This window comes from Sciurus carolinensis, chromosome 4, assembly GCF_902686445.1.
Source record: "Sciurus carolinensis chromosome 4, mSciCar1.2, whole genome shotgun sequence".
NCBI lineage: Eukaryota > Metazoa > Chordata > Mammalia > Rodentia > Sciuridae > Sciurus > Sciurus carolinensis.
Window position 1 is genome coordinate 14,084,395 of NC_062216.1, and position 26,469 is coordinate 14,110,863.

Sequence of the window (26,469 nt, forward strand, 5' to 3'; positions counted from 1 at the left end):
GTCCTTTGAGGAAATCTCACCTAAGGAATTAATGTCTAGGTCAACTCAGAAAATAGTCTCTGGCACTGTGGACTTGGCAGACAGGTACAGTTTGGCAGGTAGTTCTTCCAGCTCCTGAACAGGTCTTCTGCCAAGCATCAATCCTGTGAATTATCTCTGCTCTTGTGAACCTCTGTTCATCTTTGCAAAAGTGTGAACTGATAATGAAGCAGTGAGGTTGCCAAACCAGGGGGATCTGCCATTTTAACAGTGTCAGAACCAAGAGGGAAACTGATGGGAAGAAGGGACATGGCTCTGGAGTCCAGAAGATTTGGGTGTGACTTCCAGTTATACCCCTGCCTTGGAGAGGCTGGGATTCTTTTCAGGCCTGAGTGTCCTCTTCCATGAAATGGGAATGTCAATTTTGCTAGTCCTTTTTGATCATGCTGAAGTTCAAGAGACCTGTCAGTATAGGTACTTGGTGAACTGTAAATGCTGTCCACCCAGAGGAAGCTGTCACAGCTGCTGTCCCTCCTTATAGTTTCCTTCAGGGAGTTTTGAGGTTGGCAGGGAGGTTCTCCATGGTGACTTGCATGCCCTTCAGTCTCTGTCCAGGGCAGCCTTTCTTAATTAACAGCAGGCGCATGCTTGGTGACCACCAGGAATCCTCCCGAGGTAGAAATCAAGTCTCTACCTCAGATCCAAGCAGGCCAGCTGGAAACTGGCACTTAGGAGGCAGGGAGGTGAACCTGTGCCCTCTTCCCACCTGAATGGCCCGAAGCCTTTGGGATTCCCTGAGCCAGGAGCATGACAGCACAGTGACTCTGCTAGAGAGGGTGGCAGAAGACACATGTGTGTGCTGAGGCAAGAGGGGAGAGAATGCAGGAGGAAGGTGGCTCGCTCAGTCTTCCCTTGAAAATGCTGTCCAACTCTGGGTGGACACTGCAGTGGGCAAAGAAGACAAGCTAGGGAAGGACAGCAGGGACTCAAGCAGGCCAAGAGGAAAAGGAGCCATAATGGGGGACGATCCGGCAGAGCGAGAGATCCCTGGGCAGGTGGGCAGGGGACGGGCTTCCCTGCAGATCCTGTGGGGACTGAGAAGGAAACCTCTAGCCAGGTCCTTTTACCTTCTGCATTTTTCTTAACCAAAGACCTGAGTGCAAAGCAATTCAAGGGCTCCCACCTGCACAGCAGGGATACAGCTGCAGTTCAGCCATTTTTGACACTTTAGTAGCTGCTCAGTAGATAGTAACTCAAAGACAGGGTGTTGCCAGGTATTGGTGCCCAGAGTCTGGGTCTGACCAGGTGTATCGCCCTAGAGCCTAGCTCAGTCTGCAGGAGTGGAGGAGCCTCCTGGCTTCCTCTGGAGGAGCCTCTGTGGCTCCTCAATAGCTGCTCTGGGACACCCCAGGACAGTGAAAGCTTCCAGTTCTCAGGTGTGCACTTGGTACAAGGGACTCTACAATCAGGTGGCAGATCACACAACCCATTCCAACAACATAACAGCAAATGTGAAATGTACAGTCTTTCTTTCAGGACTTGGAGAAACACCTAGACCTTGTTTCTTCCACTCTCAGACCCTCTGAGGAATTTAGGGGAATTCACTGCAGCCAGCTGACCTTGACTGAGCACATCCTACCTGACAAGCAATGCCCCAGGTGCTAGAGATTGAGCAAAGAATGCCGTCCACTCCTGGCCTAAGGAGCTCTCAATCTAGTAGGAGAAGATATAATGCCATCAGTTTTATAGATGACAACACAAACTATAGAATTCTGATCCATTAAAGCATTCCTTTGTTCTTTCTTTGACTCATTTACTCAGACGAGCTTAGTTACTGATGTTCTGGGCAATGCACGAGGTGCTGTCAGCTGATACAGAAGACAGTGGGACCCACTCTGCCCCACTATGGTCACAGACAATGACAAATACATGGACCTTGAGGGGTTTATATTTTGGTTGTGCTCTGGAGCCTTAATGACTTTTATCTCTGTGCCTTCATTGTCATCACTTAAATGTCATTTAGTGGAGTGAGAGACAGCTATGGCTGCGCGCGCACACACACACGCGCGCGCACACACACACACATAAATGAAACTGCTGCCCTAGATCTCAAAATACTGGAAAAGAGGGACGGAGGATGTTGTAAGAAAGAAAACCAAAGACAGATGGAAAGGTCCTGCACCTGCAGGAGAAGGGGCAGCAGCATAGCCCAGAGCACAGGCTGAATATTCAACCTGCCTCAGCACAGTGGTTAAGAGCAAGGGCTTGGGAACGATCACCTGGATCTGCCACTAACTAGCACTGTAATTGTGAGGAAATGACTTGACCTTCACATCTCAGCTTCCTACTCTGTGAAAGAGTAACTGTGCCTGTCTCAGGCCTCCCGCGAGCAGTCACTGCACTAGGCTACGGAGTGCTACTGGCCTGACATTACTATCCACCATCATTACCGAAGCGGCACAGATCAAAGCACCCACGGGGAGGGATAGAAGAAGGTGGCAAAGACTTGAACTTGGTGCTGGGTGGGGGGCAACCTGGGGCAGAGGGAGCGGATCCAAGTTCCCGTCTGAGGTCTCAGGCAGCCCTGGGGGAGACCCACAGCCTGAGCTGGGCTTTCAGGGCCCAGGCTGCATCTGCAGTGTGTTCTCTCTGAGGAGGGTGGCCTGGGGTTGAGGAGCCCCCTGCCCTTGGGGTGGAGTCAGGTAGCCCTTGAATAGGGACAGCAGTTTATCAGTCTGTCTCCACCCAACCCCAGGGGCCTCTCCAGACAGAGACAAGCTCAACTCATCACGAGCCCTCCCGGAGGGCAGCTACTTTGAGTTTTCAATTAATTGTACATTTTCCTATTTTTTAAAATAAAAAATGATTGTATTTGAAAGCATAGAAAAGTAAAAAGAACATTTTACAATTGCCCTAAGTCTCACCACTCCAAACAACCATCTTTTTGTATTCCAGATTTTTCATGTATTATTTTTTTATGTGTTTAAAATAACATAGTTGCAGTCAGAATATAATATTATTCTCACCTAATGACACTTCATAAGCTTTCTTTGTTGTAAGAGACTTTATATACTCAATTTAAAAAGTCTCCCTTTGATTTTAACTAGGTGATGTGTTCTTTAATCAGTCCTATATTTTAAAAGTGTTTCTAATTTTATATTATTATAAATGACATCACATGAACATCTTTGTATTACAGCATTCTGTGACTTAAAGTATTTCCTTAGAATCAATCCTCAAGTTCATATAAAGGGTATAAACATTTATAACACATACAATTTTTAATACCATATCAGATATCTCAAAATGTTTTCTAGCTTCCTTCCTACATTATTTGAGATGCATTCTCATAAAAAATGTTAAAACAAAGACAATACAAAGACTAGAAAAAAATTATTAGTAGTCCTACCACTCAAAATAACCATTTTGACCCTTTCCTATAAAATCATCCCTTGGTTTCCAGAGAATTTGTTTTCAGGACACTCTTCCTTCCCTGCAGATCCCCAAATCAACAGATGCTCAAGTCCCTTATATAAAATATAACCTAGGTTCATCCTCCTGTGTGTTTGAATCATAAAATTGCACTTCTTGCAATACCTAACACAAGGCAAATCTATGTAAACAGTTGTTACAGTGATAAGAAAAAAGTCTACATGTTCATTACAGATGCAATTTTCCCCCTAAATATTTTCCATCCAAGGTTTGGTTGAATTCACAGACATGGAATATATGTTTAGTATATAAAATTTATATTTCTGGCTTATTAAACTTATTTTCCCACATCATTAAGAATTCTTCTTAAATACAATTTGTAATTAAATAATTGTGTGTAGATTGTAATGTCTTTTGTTCGTTGTTTCTCCTCCAATTTTCCACAGTTATACACAACACTAACCTGAATGCTCAGAAGTCCCTGTATTCATGCTGAGGACCTACTTGGTGAGTCAGAGAATTATAAGACAGTCTTCTGAGAAGGCTGTGGGGAGCTGGTGTCTTGAGGAAGAGCCAGATGTCCCCCGAAGAAAGGGAAGAGTGAGAGAACAGGAGAAAGTGCGCTAATCACCTGCCAAGTGCTCCAACGGGGCACAGAGAAATGTCCCCCAAGCCGGGGAGGATGGGAGGTCAGGGGCTATATTAGAACTTCTCAGTCCTAACTGTCCAGAAATCCAACTTAAACTAGACTAAGCAAAAAAAAAAAAAAAAAAAAAAAAAGAAAAGAAAAGAAAATAATTTGCTTGTTCATGTAACCAGAAGTCCAGTGCGGCTGGGGGCTTCAGTCCTGAAGAGGTGTGGTCCCCAAGAGCTCACCTTGGCCTCTGCTCTGCCGACCTGTTTCAGCTACATTCTCAGGCAGCCTCACCCCACCCAGCAGCAGACAGCTGCCCAACAGCTCCAGGCGGATGTGGTCCTCAGTGTCTGCCACTAGTGACATTCCAGCCCGAACCAGTCACTGTGGTCAGTGTGGATACGTTTCTAAGTGGTCCCCCGTGGTGGGTAGAACCCACAAGTACCACATGTGGGCAAGAAGGGAGGGAAGTGGTCCCTGAAAGGAAAACTGCTTTGCTGTCATCAGGAGGAGGGCAGGGTGCAGGTCAGGCAGAACCACAGGTGTCCTCAGCAGGCACACAAGCAGGAACCAAATGAGGACCAGAGGGATCTTGAGTCACCCCAGGGACTGGATTTGTACTTGTAGTGGCCACTGAGGAAAACAGGGCTATGAGGCAAGAGGGGGATTGCCAGCTTCTAGGGGGAAAGGGCTGATTGCCTTCTTAGTCCGGGGAGCATCGTACGGAGTCTTGGCCACAGTGCCATCTAGTGCTGTAACATAGTGTAGCAAGGAAGCTGCCTCCCTGTGGTCAATAGTCCACTCCATGGACTCCAGAATCATCATCAGTGGTTAAACGAGGGAAGGAGTCATCTGACAAGGATTTGAAGGTAGGAGGGAACTTTGGGGAGAAAAAGTTAAGATGTGACATTAGGCGTTGGCATTTTGAAGAAATGACCCCCGGAAGAGGGATGAACCAGTCTGCATGACTCCATGTAAGAACAAGCACCCACAAGTGGAAACCAGAGGCAATGTGGGGGTTAGTAATTACAACTGTAGGACTCTAGTGAAGAAGTGGGCCTTCTTCCTAGGTAGTGAGTTCCCTGTCCCTAAAAGAGCTTAGGCAGGGATTTGGATACCTCCAGTAAGGTGTTATAAAAGACTCCTATATTGGGCATGAGATTCAGCCAAAACAATTTTAGCTTCTAGATTTAAATTCTATGCCTTTATTCTGCCCTGAAGAAGAAAGAAATCATCCACCAAATGGTGCAGTAGCTAAGTAGTGTCTTTTGTTTCTCTTTTCTGGCTTCCTCGTCCTGTCTCCAGGCACCTCCATCCCCTCTCCCCCTGGGAGCCTGATGTTCTGATACCCACTGGATGCCAGGAATGCCTCCCAGACCCAGTGTCTCTGCAGCAAGGTTGGTCCTCTTCTTCCCCAGTTCCCACTGTCTACAAAAACCCGAGTGTAAACTCACACCCGGAAGGTTGGAATTTAAAAGGTGGAGCCCTGCTTGAGTATAAACAGTCTATATCATACATCTTTAAGGCTTTTTTTGGCACCAGCTTCTGTGTTCACTCTTAACCGTGTTTTAATTGATCTCATCTCCTCCAGATTATTAGAACCCATGGACAGTTAGTTTTTTGTTTAAGTTTTTTCTTTCTTTTTTTTTAGCTGTCAATGGACCTTTATTTTACTTACTTATATGCAGTGCTGAGAATCGAACTCAGTGTCTCACACATGCTAAGCAAGTGCTCCACCACTGAGCCACCAGTGCCAGACAGTTAGTTTTATAAAATAACCTTCCGAATCTTCTACAAACTTAGTTTTTTTGTAATAGGATTTTGCTGGTTAAAATCAGAGTTCACAAGCTCCATTTGTGAGCTAGTTTGTTTACTTGTTCACTTGTTACTGTGAGTGTGGTTGTGCCAATCATCCTGATGGCCAGGAGGATACAGAGATAAAGAGTCCTGACCCCTCTGGAGGAGAAGTGAGTTCAGAGGCACCTACTCAGTGCCAGAAACTCTGCTACACATTAGATCATGATAGCATTTCACTCTGGACCATCTCATCAGGCAGAAATTAGTAGTTTCATGTGATAAATAAGAAAACTTAGGCCCAGAGAGGGCTTTGCCCAGAAAATAAGAGCCAAAACTCAAAGCCAAATTAGACTGCCTCCTTTTTTGCCTGTAAGCAAATAAACACAATCCCCCAGCACATGGGTTTTCATCAGAGAAGATGTACTTCTCTTTGGGGGCAGTCCCCAGAAGCAAAAGGACCATATTTTTCCTAATATTGGATCCAGAGAACGCAACGAAAAGCAAAAACTTCCTAGTTTAGTGCTGGTGGATCCCACCGTGGAATGAAGCCACACCAGGAGTAAATGACTGTCTTACCAGGTAGAACTGTCTATCGGTGAGGATGCTCTGGAACCCTGCGGGCCTGCCTCTTAGCGCAGCAGTGAGAGCCACGAGCTCGTGCGCCCTCTAGTGGTGCTTCTGAAACCTCATTTCGGTCGGCTGCAGCAGGTCCTGAATCTCAGTCCCAGAAGCCGTAATAGCATCTCCCAAAGAATGTATCTCCTGCTTGTGTTGCCATCAAATCTGTATCCCTGAGCTCAGAGGCCTTTTCCAGTGCACGCCCTCACCTTCCAGACTTTCAGGAGAGACATTTGAATGGCTCTCCTAACTCTCCTTTGTATTTCCATTGATGCTAGTCACAGATGAAAGAGAAAAAAAAATTTTTTTTAAACCTTAGCTAATTGAGCCTTGCAACTACACACACACACACACACACACACACACACACACACACACACACCTCTCTATCTGTTAGCGGGGGCCTCTCCTCCAGGGGAACTTTTCCTAAATACAAGATAAAAGCAGACAAAATTCAACAGCCTGGGGAAGCACATGGGGCAGGACCACCAAGGTACAAAATGCTGTCCTTGCAAAAGGAGGTCCTGCAAAAGGGGCCTGAGAAACATGGGCATCTTAGCAACCTCGTGAGGTCCAAGCCAGCTGCAGGGTCTCCCTCCAGCTCTCCTTCCCTCTCTTTGCCCGGTGTCACAGCATGTCACACTTCTGCCCTGGCCCTACCTTCCAGCTGTGGTAGGCAGCTGTGCAGAGTTTGAAACGAGACAAGAAGGAAGACAGGCAACTTTGACAGTCTCCAGGAGTAGGCCAGTCCACAGTGTCAGAGGCAGTGGAGAGCCTACATGGTATCCCAGAGAGCTTCTGAGAACATGGCTGGGTGATAGAGTTCTCTGAGGTGTGCTGTAGTCCCCCATCCTCAGAGGACGCATTTCAAGAACCCCCAGGGGATATCTGAAACCACAGATAGTACCCTATCCTCTATGGTTTTTCCTAAACACACACACCTATGATGAAATTTAATTTATAAATTAGACACAGTAAGGGATTAGCAACAATAGAATAGAACAATTCTAAGAACATGCTGTAATAAGATTGCCAGTATCACTGCTCTTGCACTTGGGGTCATTATTACGTAACATCAGGGTCACTTGAACACAAGCACTGCAATACCACAGAAAGCAATCTCATAACCAAGATGGCCTTCAAGTGACTAACAGGTGAGGAGCATGCACAGCACCCATACTCTGGACAACGGAATAATTCAGGTCCTAGGTGAGACAGAGCAGGATGATGAAAGATTTTGTCCCACTATTCAGAGTGGTGTGCAATTTAACACTTATTGATTGTTTCTTTCTGGAAATTTCCAGCTACTATTTTCAGACTGCAGTCAACCACAGAAAACAAAACCTTAGGTAACAGGGAGAATTCTGGACTGATTTTTGTACATTGTTCACCTAATTTAGTCACTCATTATAGAAGTTAATAAACAGTCTTATGTGTTTGTATTTTTTAATTTAAAAAAAGCACATTTCTATTTTAGGTCTATGGTAGGGAAACTAATCCTTCTCACTACCTGTTATCTTACACAGGGAGAGAGAGTTTGCAGATGTGATTAAGATTAAAGACTTTGAGATGGGGAGATTATCTTGGATTATTCAGGTGGGGCCCACTTAATCACATTAATCCTCCAGGGAAACTTTCCAGGCTTTGGTCAAAGAGATTTGACAGAGCTGGCTTTGAAAATGGAGGAAGGGGCCATGCACAAACTAAGGAATGTGGATGGCCTATGGAAGCTGGAAATGGAGGCTAGTTCCCCCTGCAGCCTCCAGAAAAGAAAGCAGTTCTGTGGTGGGTGAGACTGTATAGACACGTGTCCACAGAAATGTAAGAAAATAAACTTGCATTGTAGGAAGCCATAAAATTTGTGGTGGTTTGTTAGAGAAGTAATAAAGTAATTTGTTAAAGAAGTGATAAAAGGCTAATAATAGGTCAAATAATATGTCTTCCCTAGGCTTTGCAATCACAAGGTCCCACTTAAGAACTGCCTGGAACTCCATTACCACTCACTCCGATGAAAGCCCTGTCTTGGGATTTTCCTTCAGGAGCTGGAAGAAGAGGCATTGTTTCCATTAAAAATATGTTTTGCTACTTGGATACTAAGAGACCTACTCAGTTCCACCTACTGGGATTGCTCGCTAGTCTCCTGGCCTCCAATGAAGGTCTTCAGCCTATTCAAAGAGTTCTTGGAGGTGGCCTCTACATCACTCATGTTTAACCTCAACAAACTCTAGAGACAGATGCATGAGTATGTTCCTTAGAGAAGACACACATCAGATTGTCTCTGCCAAGGAGTATTTATTCCTTAGGGAACTCATTGAACCCTGAAGTTGTCCATACCTCCTTACCAAAGTAAGTCCATTCTTGGAAATTTATCCTACCAAACTGAATCTAAAGGAGCTAAATAAAATATGCATGAAAAATGTATATTATCTATAATAACAAAAGCAACCAAAACAAAAAAGGGAAAAAAATACAATTAGTTACACCACAAAATATAAAGAAATGCTATTATTCTGAATGAATACAGTATATTATAAAATAACAGTCCCTCAATAATCATTTACTGACTGCATGCTGCCTATCCGATGTTGTACCAAGCACCAAATAAATAAAAGCTACCAAAATAGAGACACTCCCTGCCCTTATGGGATGAGGTGTACCATGATTATAAACATGTAAAGTGATGCTTTCAGGTGGCAGGTGAAGTGCCAACAAACAAAGTTGTTTTATTAGGGAAAATATTCTATTTGCCCTTCTTTTTTACCTTTTCAGTTCTAATCATGATGATTGAATGATTGAGGGATAGAGCAGGAAGAAAAACCTCTTGCCCCAAGTCATGTTGCAGAGCAGGGTGGCAGCAGATTCATCAAGAAGGAAGTAGGACCTGAATGCTTTGTTTAGAAACACAATAAACAGCAGCCCTACAGGTCAGGAGGCCGGCCTCTTCTTCAGTAGTGGGGCAGGAAGCCAGCTGTACACACAGGTCACTTCCAGGCAGGGTCACTTGTGGAAGACCACTTTTGAGCCTGAACTGACACCCTCTGTGTGTTTGGGAAACTTTCACTGGACTAAGCATGCCCTGATGGACAGCCACACCTGTCTCTACCTGTCTCTCCAGCCACCCGGAGGTTAACTGTGAAAGCAGCTGTGCTGCATTGCTCATGGGGATGCCACTGTCTACGTGGGACAAGCCATATACACGGATCTCGATTTCCCTGTGTGAAGCTTCTGAACACTTCAGCTGTGGGGCCTGTCCTGGGCCAGGTGAAGGAATCCTAACTAGGCACAGACCCTGAGCATGTTTAACCTGAAGACAATGAGGAAGAACACTTAGACAACCAAGAAACTTTATGCAAACAACAAAAGCGAAAGAGAGACTCCTTAGCAAGCGCTAAGTGAATGTTAACTTCCAGCTCATATGCATAGAGTTTGGTCAGGAAAGGCGTCCTTGGAGAGCTGGTCTCCCCCATAACTGATCAACCCATGGGTGCTTCTTGATGAACAGCTGACTTTCATGCACTCTTACTGCATACCAGCCTCTGTGCTTGGCACTGCACTTGAATTATGTCACTGAATTCCCTCAGCAACCCAAACAGGTAGGTAATTGTTATGGCTTGGATGTGAGGTGTCCCCAAAAGCTCACGTGTGAGACAATGCAAGAAGGTTGAGAGGTGAATGGTTGGGTTTTGAGAGTCTTAGCCTAATCAGTGAATTAATCCCTGATGGGATTAACTGAATGGTAACTGGAGGCAGGTGGGGTGTGACTAGAGGGAGTGGTTCATTGGGGGCGTGGCTATGGGGTATATATTTCATATCCGGAGACTGGAGTCTCTCTCTCTCTGCTTCCTGATGATGCGAGCTGCCTCCCTCTGCCATGCTCTTCCGCCATGATGTTCTGCCTCACCTTGAGCCCCAAGGAATGGAACCGGCCTTCTATGGACCAAGACCTCTGAAACTGTGAGCCTTCAAATAAACTTTTCCTCCTCTACAATTGTGCTGGTCAGATCTTTTAGTCACAGCAGTGAAAAAGCTGACTAAAACAGTAATGTTTTCTGCTTTATCTTCAAGGAAATGGGAGCTTAAAAAATTAGTGACTTGCCCAGGGTCTCATAAATGATCCAGTTCTAGAATTCCAGGTTTGAGAATTTCATGCACTATCATTGCCATTGGGACTCTGCATCTGATGAGTTCTCCTCATTTTTCCAAATCCAGTCAATAAAACAGCCTACTTGGCCCTCCCCCGATCTCACTGCCGCCCCTTCTGCAGCCTCCTCTGCACTGTGTTCCTAGAGTCTACAGTTCCCACCCCTGTAGCATCGTGGCCCCCCTCTCCAGCTCTCGCTTTACCCGGTCAACTCTGCATCAGAATCACTGGACGGCTCACTGGACCTCAGATTGCTGGCCCAACCCCTGAACCCCTGACTCCTTAGGTCATCTCCAGCAAGTCTCCACACGAGGCGGCACCACCGGTCTGGTGTCCCACTTTGATAATTCCCGCTCTGGGTTGCTCTGTTCTAATCTGTTCTCCTTTGAAGCTGGCCTCAGACAAACTCCTTAATGTCTTCCTGGTTTTCCATGTAGGCTCTCTTTGTAGGGTTTTCTCTCCCTGGATCTCAGATCACAAGGCAAGATGGAGGAGTTCCTGCCGACACACCTACCACCCTCATCTCACTCTCAGTTTTCCTCGAGTCTCACATCATTTCCACACTAGGTACGCACGGCAAGCATGGCTGTGTCTCGGATCCCTCTGCCCCATCACCAATGGGAGGGGGATTCCCAGTCGCCAATCCAGGTAACCCTGAAGTCTGTTTGCTCCTTCCCAACTTGTAGGCTGCTGGAGACTGTCACAAAGCTAGGATTGGGTCCGTTCTGTACTTAAGCCTCATAACCTCAGATGGACCTGCAGGATGGCTACTCTCAACTTCACGATCCTCCCTGGCTGACACACCTGTCACAGCCTGCTGGCCCCTATTTTAACTCCCTACCAGTCTCCTCCAACCCACTCCTGCTCTATACCCTCCTCTCTAGGTTAATGACCTGTATCAAAACAACTAAGTCAAAAAAAGAAAAACTGGAGAGTAGTTATGAGCTACTCCAGCAACCTTATTTGCTTCAAAATAACTGTTTCCACAATTATCTTGCCCACTTCCCTCTGGTCTCAAAAATAGTCTTTAAAACCACAATAAATTATCATCCAATATCTATCTAAATAGCTACTTTTTTTTTTTTAAAAAAGAATCCAATAGAGAAGTGTTGGCGAGGACATGGAGAAGCCAAAACCCTCGTAAACTGTGGCAATGCACAAGGCTGCACCTACTGTGGAAGTCAGTATGGCAGCTCCTAAAACAAATGAAAATAGAATTCCAAATGACCCAGGATTATAGTTTTCATGCATGCCCCACAAAGCATGTGTTGGAAACTCAGTACCTAATACAGCCCTGTTGGGAGGCAGGGCCTAATGAGAGGTGATTAGGCCCCCAGGGTGGAGTGAAAGGATATTAACCACTATTAGGCCCCCAGGGTGGAGTGAAAGGATATTAACCACTATCATGGGGAATGGGTTCATTTTAAAAGGGTGACTTTGACCCCTCCTCCTTGCTTGCCCTTCCACCTTCTGCCATGGGATGACACAGCAAGAAGGTCATTGCAAGTTGCCAATCCCTCTGTCTTAGATTTCCCAGCCTCCAGATTGTGAGCCAATGAATTTGTTTGTTACAATTTACTTAGTCTGTGGTACTCTGTTATAAGCAGCAAAAAATGGACTAAGAAATCCAGCATTTGCACTTGAAGAATTAAAAGCAGGGCCAGTGGTGCAATGGATAACACGTCTGACTACGGATCAAAAATTCTAGGTTCTGAGATACAAGAACTGAGAAGGTCCAAAACATTTGCAGGAGAAAGGAGCCTTGAACCCCAGGAGTGTCTGTCTTGAACATTTACTATGAACCAATTACTCCATGACCAATTAATTTTTCCCAAACATCCCCCCCCCCGCCAAGGAAATTATACAAGAATTGTAAAATACGGAAAAATATTGAGAATAAAAATAAAGCGGGGACTGGAGATGTAAGCTCAGTGTGTAGTGCCTGCTTAGGCATACATGCAAGGCACTGGGTTCATCTCTAGCACCAAAAATAAATTTTAAAAAAGGCAGTGTCTCAAAGAGATATTTGTACACTTTGCTCACAGTAGCAGTATCCACAATACCCAACAGGTAGAAGTAACCCAAGTGCCATCAAGACATGCATGGATAAATAAAACATGGTCTCTCCATACAATGGAATATCATTTAGTCTTCAAAAGAACATTCTGACACTTGATACAACATGAGCAAACCCTGAGAATTTTATGCTCAGTGAAATAAGTCAGCCACAAAATGACAAATGGGTCCGCTTATATGAGGACCTTACAGTAGTTACACAGGGACAGAAAGTAGAATGTTGGTCACCAGGAGCTGGGAGAGGAGAATGGGAAGTGTGATTAATGGACACAGGGTTTCAGTTCTGCAAGCTGAGAAAGTTCTGGAGATTGTTGTACAACATGAATGTACCTAGCAGTACTGCACCATACACTTAGAAAAACTGGGTGTGGTTGATCAGTTTGTTAAGACAGGAGCCTATCCTCTCCTCCTCACACTGCTATCCTCCTGGTGACCTCAACCCCACCCCCTGCCACTTCTTCCAGGAGGCCTTTACCTTCAGTAAGAGTACACGCATATGTTTTAAGGTGTGTAAGATGGTAAAGCCAGATAACAAACGAGTAAATAGTGTTTTATTCTTATCTATTTTCAAAATTTATTTCAAAAATAAAATCTATGTATTTTTAAAATAAATATCTTTGTAACAACGTATTGAAAAGCTGTGGCGTATAGGACAGACTGAGTCAGTAAAGGTCCCAGGCTTGGGCTCTGCTTCCCTGCTCCACCAGCCACGTCTCCAGAGGGCTGGGAGCACCTGCCTGCGACAGCAGGGTATTGCACCCACAGAGTCACAGGGTAGGAACTCCTGGGCAGACACAGAGCTGCTCTAAGGGTACAGGACCAGGATGCCACACCTGCATAGTCACTGATAGACAGCCTGGTACTTAGAAAAGTTCCACATTTGAATTTATACCCCGCTGTAACTGTCTTGAATTTCTAAATAATTTTTGCCCAGGGAACCTAGCTGTCTCATTTCACACTGGACAGAGACGCCCTCTTGGGGAGGTGTGAGTCTCAGCCTGGGTGGGGCAGGAGGAGCTGGGGTGTTGTTGGGGGTGTCGTCCTGCTCTCCAGTTCCTTCAGTGCCCTGTTCCTGTTCCCTGGAGTAGCTACTTTGCTGTGCCTGCTCCTTCTGGATCCCTTAATGGAAACTCCCCTCTTTCTTTGAATAAGGAAGTACCTTTACTTCCACGAGTTAACAATTCTTCACACTAAATTGTCCCTCTTCAAATAACCTAGATGCTTTCTGTCTCCTGATTGATAGAAACAAACAGAAAACTACTAATAAGTAGTATATGCAGTTGTCAGATGGTGATACAGGAACAGAGAAAAAAACAGATAGGGAATGGGCATAGAGAGTTGTAAAGGTGAGTGGGAACAGCTTATGATTTTAAATGGGAATCACAAAAGACATCAAAGAGAAAGATGTCAGATGGGGAAGTCACATTTGACTCCTCCTCCCTAGTTCCAATGGAAATGATGAAATATGCAGCATCTGAGTACAAGTGTGTCCCCCACTCCAAGTCCAAATACTCCAAGGAATCCCTGCTTGGCACATGGCACATGTGGTCAGAATATTATGAGGAAGGACAAAAGTTATTTCTGGTTCTTTCCCTGATTCCTATCTCTTCTCTCTGATTTTCAGTGACTTTGAGTGTTGACATGTTAGCTTTCCATCACTGTAATAAAATACCTGAGATAACTGACTTACAAAGAGAAAAGGTTTATTCTGACTCACAGTTTTAGAGGTTCCACTCCATGACTGAACAGACCCACTGGTTTTAGGTCTCTGGTGAGGGTGCCAGATGGCAATGGTAGGGAGTTTGTAGTCAAGGAAATTGCTCATCTTGTGGCCAGAAAACAAAAGAGGAAGAAAAAGGTACCCAGTTCAATGATCCCCTTCAAGGGCATACCCCCAGGGACCCAAGGACCATAGCTCAAAGGTTCCACCTCCTCCCCATAGTACCAAGTTGAAGACAAGTCTCTGAGGAACTTTCAACATCCAAACTATAGCAGGTGCTATGCCAAGAAGTGACCTCCCTCACCAAGCTCCTTGGTGATTCTTGATCATAGAATTCCTCTGATCAAGAAGAAAAATAAGCCAGGTGCTGTGGCGCATGCCTATAATCCCAGCAGCTTAGGAGACTGAAGCAGGAGGATCACAAGTTCAAACTCAGCCTCAGCAACTTAGCAAGGCCCTAAGCAACTCAGCAAGACCCTGTCTCTAAAAAAATTTCTTAAAAGGCAGGAAAGTAACATCATTTGTTCATTCTTTCATTCATTCGCCAATCACTTAGCCAAGAGTTTTGAGTACCTCCAATGTGCCAGCGTCTGTGCTAAGCCCTGTGGAAGGTACAGAATGGAAGACACAGTCCCTGTCTTCAAAGAGGTTGAGTGCTGTGGGAGAGGGTATGGAGAAAAGTGAACGCCAATAGCTCTTACTCAGACCTAAGGAAGATGATAAGTGCACTGTAACAAAATATGAATTCCCAAGCCTTCCACAGACGAAGCTACCAGGCTGACTCAAACGAGATGAAACACAAGTCAGTTCAGTTCAAATCGACATTACTGAGAATCTGCTGTAAAAACACAGCATGGATTTCAATCAGAAAGGAGTTTGCAGACAGAACCAAAGTGGAAGCTTCCCAGTAGGAGAAGGGCAAAATCCACTCCTGCCTATGGAAGACAAGGAAGCCAGGGTCTTCTTGGTTCCACAGGGAATTGGAGGAAGGACACACAGGCACACAAAACACACTTGCTGGATGGAACGTGTCACTCAGGGCTTGGAATACACAGAGGAATCGCAGAGACCAACAGCAGTCATTCAGAACAAGGGTGCTGCAAGTGATGGAGAGAGACTTCCTCACCTGGCGAGTTCAGGGACCACGAAGGTGGCACGTCTTCTGGGGGCATAGGGGCAAATCAAAGGACGTGTAGGCATCTTCTAGGAAGTCAAGAGTGGCAAAGTGATTCCAAAGGAAACATGCGGAAAGACATAGAGGCATGAAAAGATCTTAGGCACAACTGGGACGCAAGCAAGCAGCTAAGAACGTTGGAACCCAGGGCCCACAGACCAGGAAGTGTGAGAACATGAGACTTAGAAGCTGAATGTGGCGTAGCTATGGCCTTGAGGTGTCAGGCTGAAGAGGTGAGTGTGAGGCCAACCTGTCAATGACATGGCAACACCCCATCGACGTCCAGAACTCATTTGCCCAGGAACGTGTACTTCAACATAAAGGTGAGGAGGAACTAATAAGGGGGAAGGGGGAAGAACTTTATCTGAAGCCATGAGGGAATGTGCAGGAGTCGAGGTTTGAAAGGTGGAACAAATAGCCCACTTCTTCCTGCCTAAGTCTGGATGGTTTTAAAACTGAAGCAAAAATTATATGAAAATCAAAACGTCAGTCAGGTATGTTGGTACAGGCCTATAATCAGAACAACTCAGGAGGTCGAGGCAGGAGGATCACAAGTTTGAGGCCAGGTTCAGCAACTTAACAAGATGCTCAGCAACTTAGGGAGATCCATAATAAAAAGGGCTGGGGGTGCAGCTCTGTGTAAAGTGTCCTGGGGTTCAGTCCTCAATACAAAAAACACACACATACACACACACATACACACAAAAACACGCATACAAAGTCATCTTCATAGCAAGTGAAGCTGATATTGCATATGGCTTCCATCTGATCAGAAGGACCTTGGCTCAAGGAACAATTTTACTGATGAGGGAGTGAAATTACGCTTCTTAGTCAGGTTAGCATTGTACTTCCATCCCCATCAGACTGCATGTGAGATGGTATATTGCTTTGGGGATGTGAACTACTGTTACCAAAGTCACAGATGAGTCTGCAGCAGCCAAAGCCACCACCTCCACTACCAGTTGCACGTGTGTTTAATGGTCCTTGCCCCACTTGACTATATTCAGGCAGTGCTTGCTCACTGTGCTTTGATGAGAAAAGATGGGAGGAAACCCTCATTTCTGATGTTGCTCTGAGAAAGCACTTTCTCCTTCTGGTTCTTAGGTGCTTTCTCTCCACAACAGAAGTCCATAAAATAAGAATTCTCTTGGCTCTATCGCTCCCTTAGGAATGCTAGGCTCATAAATGAGGTCATGTCTGTAAAGGGCTATACTCTTCTTGCAGACAGATGCTGTGTAAATGTGTAGAATGATTAGCCAAGCCACTCAAAACTAGCCTGTGCATGAATGCACTGGAAAGCAAATGGCAGAGTTCCTCCCCAGGTCCACAGGGTTCCTTTGTTTCTGAGACACCCAGCACCTCACAGTTACCTCCCCTTGACACCACACACTGCTAGGCTGGACAGGTTAGTCAATTTAGGCTCCCTGGAGTGATGGGTTATAATATTTGGAGAGTAAAGCCAGCAGAATTCCAAGAAATTCGTATTGGAGTGTTTCCCAGAAAGATAATTAAGAAGAAATTGTGTCTGGGTTCTTAATACTGGATTATTCATCTGCCCCAATCCATTCATCGAGGGTCCTGCATGCGCTGGTTTAAAGAAATCTGCAGTTCAGGAAGAGAAGGAAGAACTCTTCTGTCCCATGTGTCATTTCCTGAGAAGGGGGAGGAGAGTGTTCTAGTCCAGTTGTGCTGCTGTAACAAAATACCATGGACTGGGCAATGTATAAAAAACAGAAAGTGATTTCTCAGTTTTGAAAGCTGAGAAGTCCAGGATGGCAGTGCCAGCAGCTTTGGGGTCTGGTAAAGGCCTGTTCCTCAGAGATGATGCCACTAGGTGTCCTACATGGCAGAAGGGACAGAGGCACAAAATTGGCACTGAACACTGCATTCTCAAATTGCAGAAGAGCAGAAGAGAGTAAAACCACTCTCTCCAGTCCTTTGACCAGGGCCCTAATCCCTTCAGGAGGGCTCGACCCTTATGACTTTACCACCTCCCAAAGACCCACCTCAATCCTGTCACACTGGCCATTAAGCTTTAACACATAAATAAGAGGAAGGTCATACCCTGACCACAGCAGGGAGGGGAAAAGGAGAGAGAAAGAGATTTTGTTTTCAGTCCTCTCTTGCTGCTTAGAAATCATGATTTTTAGGACTGGAGAGGATCTCAAGGTCACCTAGGAACCTCCTTCCACCCTAACCCCTTTTGAGAAGGTCATATGGCCAGTGAGGACCACTGAGGTAAGGTCAGTTTTCTGAGCTGCCGCAACACAGTGAATTGGTAGCACAGCAGGGATGAGGATTCAGGTTTCCTGCCTCCTAGTTTGGTGCTCTCCACATTAAATCATATTCCCATTCAGTTATGACTCTGAGCAAGTTACTCAATCAGCAGACAAATTTTCAATCCCCTCATATTTATTGTTTGCTTCTTATCTGCATGACTGTTGCCTCATGGTTGCAAAATGGCTTCTGCAGTTCCAGGTGTCACATCCTTTTTCAATATTTTATTTAATACTTTTAAAATTCCAGACTTATGAGAGGTAATTTGATCTAACAATCATATTGGCTATGGTTCTTTTATAGATAACCTCCCAAACTGAGGAAGATGATTCCTTTTATTTATTTACTCCATTTTGTTGACAAAATATATTTTTTAAATCATGAGTGGGTGTTGAATTTTGTCAATTTTTTTATGTCAACTGAGATGATACAAAGCATGTAAACGTTCCCTTTATATCAACTGCTTGATTTTCTAATGTTGAACCAACCTTGCATTCTTTGAAAAAAGTCCTGCTTGGTTGTGCTATCGTCCTCTTCTTCAGATATTGCTGGTTTTGATTTGCCAATATTTTTGTAGAATTTTTGCATCTGTGTTCAGAAGGGATATTGCTGTACGGTTTTTTTCCTTTAATTTCTTGGTACTGGTATACTGACATTCTACTATGAGTTAGGAAGTGCTCCCTCCTGTTTCTCCAAAAGAGTTCCTGTAAGATTAGTATTATTTCTTCCTTAAATTATTGATAAAATTTACTAATGAAATCATCTGATCCTGGAATTTTCTTTTGTGGATCTTAAAGATATAGGGCTAATTAGATATTCTATTTTTTCTTGTGCCAGTTTTGGAAAGATATCAAGGATTTTTTTCCCATTTCTTCTAAATTATTGAGATTAGAATAAATTTTTCATGTTTTCTTATTATTATTTCAATTTCTATAGCTGTGTAGAGATATTCCTCTTTGATGCTTGGTATTAGTTGTTTTCTTTCTTTTTTCTTGATCAATCTTACCAGGAGTTAATTAATTTAATATTTTCAAAGAAATAACTTGTGATTTTGTTAATGTCATCTAACATTTTTTGTGTTCTTCTTTCTATTCAGTTTGATCTTCTTGCTTTTCTTACTATAACTTCTTAAAGTGTAAACTTAAGTAATTGATTTCAAACATTTTTTCTTTACTGAAATAAACTTACTTTTGTTCAATTACACAAAGTTGTGATGCACTTTATTTTCATTATCATTCTGTTTAAAATGATTTTTAATACTCTTGGTACTGTGGCCGGTAAACAGAAAGTACTGTGTTATTTCTTGCTACCCTGGGTCATTTCTCTAGTTAATGAGTGAGAATAAGCCTCTTGAGAGTCTTTGCTATTTCCACTGCTTGCAGTGCCACTCCTTTTTATAGCCAGACTTCATCCTTTTCATAGTAAATCCCCCTCCATCCTGTGCGTGTGACCTCAAAGATCACTTTCTCAAAGAACACTTCACTGACAACCCAGATCAGAATGGTCTTCTTAGGTACTGGGCTAAACAGTGCTCCCTCAAAGGTCATGTCCAGCCAGACGCTATGAGTGGAACTGACTTGAAAACAGGGTCTCTGCAGATGTACTCAAGGCATGATGTGGTTGTACTGGATTAGACTGAGGTCTAGTCCCTGACTTGTATTTTTATAGGAAGAGGGCAATTTGGACATGGACACACAGAGATAACATGTGACAACAGAAGTTGAAATTGAAGTGACATATCTACAACCCAGAGATGGCAACCCCAGAAGCTACAAAGAGGCAAAGGATTCTCTCCCAGACTCTTTCAAGAGGGCACAGCCCTGCTGACACCTTGGTTTTAGACTCCCAGTTTCCAGAACTGAAGACAATACACTCCTGTTGCTTTAAGCTACCCAGTTTAGGGGAATTAGTTATGGCAGCTCTAGGAAACTCATACACCATGTTAAATGTTTTCACCTTTTCCTATTTTTTTCTTTCTTAGCTCTTACCAGATAATTATTACATATGGATTACCAGAAAACACACATGGCGCAATAGTAAACATCAGTGGTCAACAACTCCAGCTTCTCAGTCCTGGCCTTGGGTATGTCATAGTGTTTTCTATTGTGACTGATTTTTTTTTTTTTTTTTTTTTTTGATAGCAACAGAGGAGAGAAAGGAAAGAAAGAAAGGAAGAAAGAACGGAGGGGGGCAGGGGAAAAAGAAAAGCACTGAAGTAGGAGTCAGAAACAGAGCCTGTTTACTCCCTCTGCCTCCCAGAGACCTTGTATTGTCACCCAAATTTTCTGAGTTCTAGGTTCCTTTATTGTAAAAGGAAGGGCTGAGACTAAATAGCTTCCCTTTGGTTCTAACCTTCTGGGGCTTCAAGATTCTAATGTGGATCAATATTTGAAAGTCATACAGTTGGCCCTCCATATCCCTGAGTTTAACACCTGTGGTTTCAACCAACCTCAGAATGAAAATACATTTTAAAAAATGGTATCTGTACCGAACGTGAACAGATTGTCTTCTTGTCATTATTCCCTAAATTATAAAGTATAACAACTACTTACATAGCACTTACATTCTATTAGGTTTTGTAAGTAATCAAGAGATGATCTGAAGTATTCCAGAGGGAAGATATGTGTAGGTTATATGCAAATAAATAGTACACCATTTTAAATAAGCAGTTGAGCATCTCATGAATTTTGATAAACTGAGGTAGTCTTGGAACTGATCCCTCACTGATACCCAGGGACAACTGTTATTTAATTCTAAAACACAAGGTTCCTGGGTCACTGCTAGCCTACCTGCATGGACAGAGGTGCAATAATACCAGGAGGAGGTGACACTGGTTGGTGCAGGCCTGACCAAGGATTCCACCTAAATGTGCAGAACTACCAGACCTGTCCGAGCATGTTTTACTTGATAAATGGAATGCAGCAGCATGTTTTTGTCAACTTTTTTGCTGCTGTGACCCAAAGACCTACGGTAAGAACAATTAGCAGAAGAAAAGTTTACTTGGGGCTCACAGTTTCAGAGCTCTCAGTTCAGCCAATTCCATTGCTTTGGGCCCAAGGTGTGGCAGAACATCAATGCGGAAAGGAGAAAAGTAAAGCAGCTCAGGACAGGACTACAAAGAAGCAGAAGAATGATCTGGCTCACCAGGGACAAAACACATACCCCAAAGGGATGCCCCAACGACCCTCCTTCTCCAGTTGTACCTTACCTGACTAGTTACCACCCAGTTAATCCCCATCAGCGATTAATACACTGACCTGGTTAAAACTCTCATAACGCAATAATTTCACTTCCAAACTTTCTTGTATTGTCTCACACATGAGCTTTGGGGGGGCCACTTCATATCTAAACCATAACACAAAGGCTCCTTGAGCTTTTTACCTTTCAAAAACATTTTCAAGGGTCTGGGCTAGTAGGTCACTTCTTACCTCTGGTCTAACTTTGACTTTCATGGTCTCTCCCAACTGCCAAGTACAAATCTCCGGGACTTCAAGGCAGTTTATTGCTGAGCTACTTAGGGACCTTGAACTAACTGTGCTCTTCATCCTATTATTTCTTCTTATAACGATTGCGTATGTTGGGGTGCGGGACTGGGAATGGGGTAGCTTGTGTCCCTTAGAATAGGTTCTCGTAAATGCAATATTGGCGTCCTCAAAGAGAATTACACGAGTGTGGGCCTTTATTTTCCCATCTGGGAAACAGCGACAGTTACTCGCAAACTTGAAAGACTGCACAGAGGTGAGCTGCAAAGCTTGGTTCCTTCTTTCGGTGCGGTGCTAGTGCGGTGGACTGAGCCCAGGCCTCCCACGTGCTGGGCAAGCACTGAGCTACAGCCACCGCCGATGCCCAGCTCCGAGGTTTCCGAGTGTCATTTTCCACAACCCCTGGGAACCCTAAGGAGCGAGAAACCGCGGTCTCACCAGCACAGCGCGGCTCGCTGTCAACCACACAGACCAGCGCCGCGGAAACCCCGCGCCCCTCCGCCTCGGCGCGGGGCTTGAGCCTCCACTTCTCGGAGCAGCGCGGCGAGCACGCGCAAGACAACGCAGCGCTCGGTGCCCATCACTGGCTCCGCCCACACCCGCGCGCGCGCTCCCGCCGCCGGCGTGCGTGCCCCGGACACGCGCCGGGACGCGACGCCGACGTGGGTGGGGGCGGGGCCGCGCGTGGCGAGGCTCCGGGAAAGGAGCGGAGCCTCCAGGAAGCGGACCTGTGCTGCCGCCTCGTCCGCCGGCCGTGATGCTGCTCGCTCGCGGTCCCCCGTTCCCGGGAGCCCGGGCCCGCCGAGCAGGTGAGGCCACCTTCCCGGCGCGGACCAGGGGAGGGCGAGCGGCCGAAGCCACGGGTGTCGGCGAGGACGGTTGGAGCGCGGGGGCCGGCGGGGCGGCGAGCGGGCCCGGAGGAGCTGGACGCTCCGCGGAGCCCTCCACGCGTGCGGCCCTCCGCCGCTGCCCGCCGGCAGCCGCGGCCCGTCCCCCTGCCCGGGGCGCGCGGCCACATCCGGGTGCGCCCGGCAGCCCTGCGAACCCGGGTAGCAGGTGCTCGCCCCCCGCCCCGGGAGCCCTGCGACCCCCGATGGCGGGTGCGCGCTCCCTGCCCGGCAGCACGAACCCGCAGTCGTGCGGCGATCGCGCAGGGTCTTCCCTCCCTAGCGCGTAGTGTGAGCGGAGCCTGCCAGGCAGAAGGCTCAAAATCATGACATTTACGTGTACACCCTCAGTTTTGCCTGTCTCTACTTTGAGTAAGTTTCACGTTAGATTTCTGCTTGGAATAATGGAGCTAGTTGAGTGATAAAGTGATGATGCACAACAGTGTTTCTCCACTTAAGTAATGCGTGGACACCCTCTAAAGGGACAGTTCTCACGTTCTCTAGGATGTGCCCCAGGGGTCCTCAGATCCCAGTGAGTTGAACCACAGGGGCAGCAGAGCATGTTCAGAGAACCTTTATCACTAGGCAACAAAAGAGGTGGATTATCAATTCAGGAATTTTGCATGCTAGAAGGTAAACTAGAGGTTACTAAAAAACCCTGGATTAGAGACTCAAATCCCATCTTAATTTTACATCGCAGTCTTGTGTTCTGCTTTGAAGATGAAAATACCTAATTGTCTAACCTTGGAGAAAGCCTAAAAGAATTTTATCTTCTTTATGTTATCTGACATTTGATGTTACCTGTTTGTATCCGATTTAATTCTGTTTGACACGCTCACAGAATTATAAAGGGGAGCATTAATTTGTATAAGTAGTTTATATCTCTACCTTAGTGTTTTGTCACTTGTATTTGTTACATATTGAATCAATAACTTAAAATTTTCTGACCCTAACAGGAAATGTATGATGTCTACTCTTGAGAATAGAGTCTAGGAAGAAGAGAGAAAAATGAGAGTTGACCTAAGAATTTATATTCTGTACATATTTATCGAGCCTGTTTATTTAACATAGACTATACATGAAGAAAGAGAAGACTCAGAGTTGGGAAAACATTAGGAAGTAAAACAAATCTTGACAAAGAAAAATACTACCCAGTGGGCCTTGAGAGAGTGTAATATTGAGAGCAGACTGTTAGAGGAAGCGGTATTATTAAAGGCCAGAGGTGGCACAGAACAGCTTGTGTGGGAGAGACCATTTCATCAGAGCAGAGATGTTATCTGTACTGAGGAGAGAACAGGTTGGTGAGATAAGGTGGGAACAGTTGATGGATGGAGGAATTCGGGTACCACACAGAGAAGTTAATGTTGATCCACAGGTTTCCAGGAAGTTCTCAAACTGCCATATTTTGAAGGCAGTGTTTTATAAAACATCACAGAGTGATGCTCATGGTGAAGGCATAAGTGACCCTCCAAGATAGTCTTGAGGTAGCCATGTCTGCTCTGGTCATCCCTAATATATGGAATGTCTGAGGAAGAACTGACAGGTCTTGAATAGAATTTTGGCACAAGAGAAGAAGGAATCGAAGCTGAACCAGGTGACCCTGGCAGTGGTGATATCTCTCTTACACCTGGAGAATTCGGAAGGTGGTATTGTTTGCATCAAAAGATTATAACCACAGGCCTGGACTGACGGAGTTTGCGGTGACAGGGCTTCAGTAAGTTTGGAACATGGATGTTGAGGAAAAGTCATATTTGAGAGTCGACAGAGCTGATGCAGGAAAAGTGTGACCAGAAAAAAAGCATTTAAAATGGGAACCAGAATCTTAATATGTGAACAGTGAGAGATAAGAGGCTATGAGAACTTGGTTTTGAAAAATGAAAGTAAAATATTTATATAAATATTGAAGGAAATATAGATCATAAGTGCACCACCATGCTTTCTTGAAACTGAGTAATCCAAATTGTTTTGGTGTATATTTTACCCTAGTGGAGTCACAGTGCCAACTGGCACCTTCACTTTTTTGCAGCTTAAAAAGAAAAGAAAAAGAGTTGTTTCTTAGAAACTCTGTCCAAGAATTTGCAATTGTTCAAGGTCCTCCTGCAATCCTTTGGTATTCAAATGATCTTTTTTTTGAAACATGTCATCCTGCCTTTTCTAGCTCAGGAAGGCCTGCCTCTCCCAGGTGGGACCTGTTTGTTACTTTGTTTGCATTGGATTCAGGAGTTCCATAGTGCCTGTTTGACTGTATCCTGCATCTATCACCAGAGGAGCCTTTCCCTTTGCAGTTGATTTATATTGTTGTTCTTAACTGTCACAGAGAGACTGACAGAGACTTTGACCCAGGACCAAATAGGCTTTACTCTGCTAAAGGATGACGAGCAAAGGAGGACCCCACCAACTGGAATCACCAGGCTTTGGGTGTCTCTGGTGATGGATCTAATGCATGTTAGGCCTTTTAAAAACATTGCAGTAATACTAAGAGTTTGCTTCCTTAAGCTCTGGTGCCAAGATTCTTAAAGGATTACTGGAGTTTACATTTTAATATCAGCATTGTTGACTGCTAGCCAATAATTGGCCATAGTTTTCTCCTGAATAAAAGTAATTGCTTCAGCAATTTATGCACTGCCCTTTCCCTCTGTATTTAAACACACATTTCTAAACTTAAAATAATATCATTTGTTCTTGTCAAAACCCTCACATATCTTAAAAAAAAAAAAAAAAAAAACGTTCTAAGACAGTGCCACATAACTTTCATTCTTTTTAGGGTGCATCTTTGAAAATTATTCTCCATTCTCACCCCATTCAAAGGCTGTCTCCTATCTCCAGGACTTCTTTCTGTTGGCAGTAGCCTTGCTTTGCTCTTCTCTGAGCACCTACAGCAAGTTCTCTTGATAATTTCCCAAGTATTAGTATTTTCTTTATACCAATCTGCAAACTTCTTGAAACTTGGAGTTGGGTTCATTGCCCCCAGAGTTGGGTTTGTTCTCCTCTCACCTTTCTAGTAGTGTCCATTGAATCATTAAAGACCTTTCTTCACCTAGGACCAGTTTGCCTTTAACAGTGTGTTACTAAAATTTTCTTTTCTTTGATTCTTCGTTCAGCTGTCACATACTCTCATTGATTCTTTAAAATGTTCAGATTGGAATTACTATGTCTTGAGTATTTAAAATAGGCTTTCTCCGTATAGCCAAAAGAGGGTTTGATGCTGGAAACAGACAATATCATCGGTCAAAGGTAACTGGTTGAAAGCAGTTATTTGTTCTGATGATGCATTAATATATTCACTTTGAAAAATATAGACAAATAATAGAAAATAATAACGATACATGATCTCACTACTCAGAAATAAGCAAACACTTAAAATTTTGGTGTCTTTCATTCTGTTTTCCTTCAGTGCATGATACAACGTTTTCATTTAATGTATGGTGGCATCATCCTGTGTCAATACATAGAGAGCTGGATCATCACCTGTAATAGTCAAATTTTGTTCAGTTGCATAAATAAGCAGTGTTTAATTTTACCCACCTCAGTAATGGACATTAGTAATAGTAATTTGCTCTTATACATAACACTGTGAACATCCTGTACATATTTTAATTAATTACTCCTATAATTTCCTAAAGGTGAATTTCTGGAAGTGTTAGAGGTAGAACAGAGGGTGAGCACTTTAAAAAAAAAATTTTTTTGTAGTTGTAGATGAGCACCATACCTTAATTTACTTATCTTTATGTGGTGCTGAGAATTGAACCCACGGCCTCACACGTGCTAGGCAAGTGCTGTACCCCTGAGTCACAACCCCAGCCTGAGGGTGAGCACTTTTAAAATGTTCAGTATGTTATTGAAATGCCCCCAAAAGGTTAGAACCTATTTAGAGTCTCATCAGCAGTACTTGAAGCCTGCTCGCCCCCTTACCAAAGTCTGATCAGACTTAAATCTCTGCCAATCTGATAGCTGTCAAGTTGTTTTTGTCCTGTTTCCTGAATGCTGATGAAGTTAGATTTTTTAGCAATTTGTATTTCCTATCTTGTTAATATCCAGTTACCCATTTTTCTGTTCCATTGTTTCTCTTATTACTTTATAAGAATGTTTTCTAAGCAAAGGATGTTTTACTTTTGTTAGGAGTGTTATAGTACTTTCCCAAACCATGTGTATTTGGGAAGGAATTTTTCTTAAAGCATACAGAAGTCTGAAAATCATATTGCGGACCTTCTTTTTCATTGATGGTTTGGGACATTGTGACTAGGACAGACTG

The 26,469-nt window shown here is 44.3% G+C and overlaps 1 protein-coding gene across 3 annotated transcripts in view; it reads left to right on the forward strand.

The window, feature by feature from the left end:
- The first annotated feature begins 22,001 nt into the window (after nt 1-22,001).
- Entpd4 (ectonucleoside triphosphate diphosphohydrolase 4) overlaps nt 22,002-26,469 on the forward strand; it is a 28,379-nt gene continuing 23,911 nt past the window's right edge. For all 3 annotated transcript variants that reach the window (XM_047548612.1, XM_047548618.1, XM_047548616.1), the window contains exon 1: nt 22,002-22,139. The gene's annotated coding sequence lies outside the window, so the exon portion shown is untranslated. The remainder of the gene's footprint in view (nt 22,140-26,469) is intronic.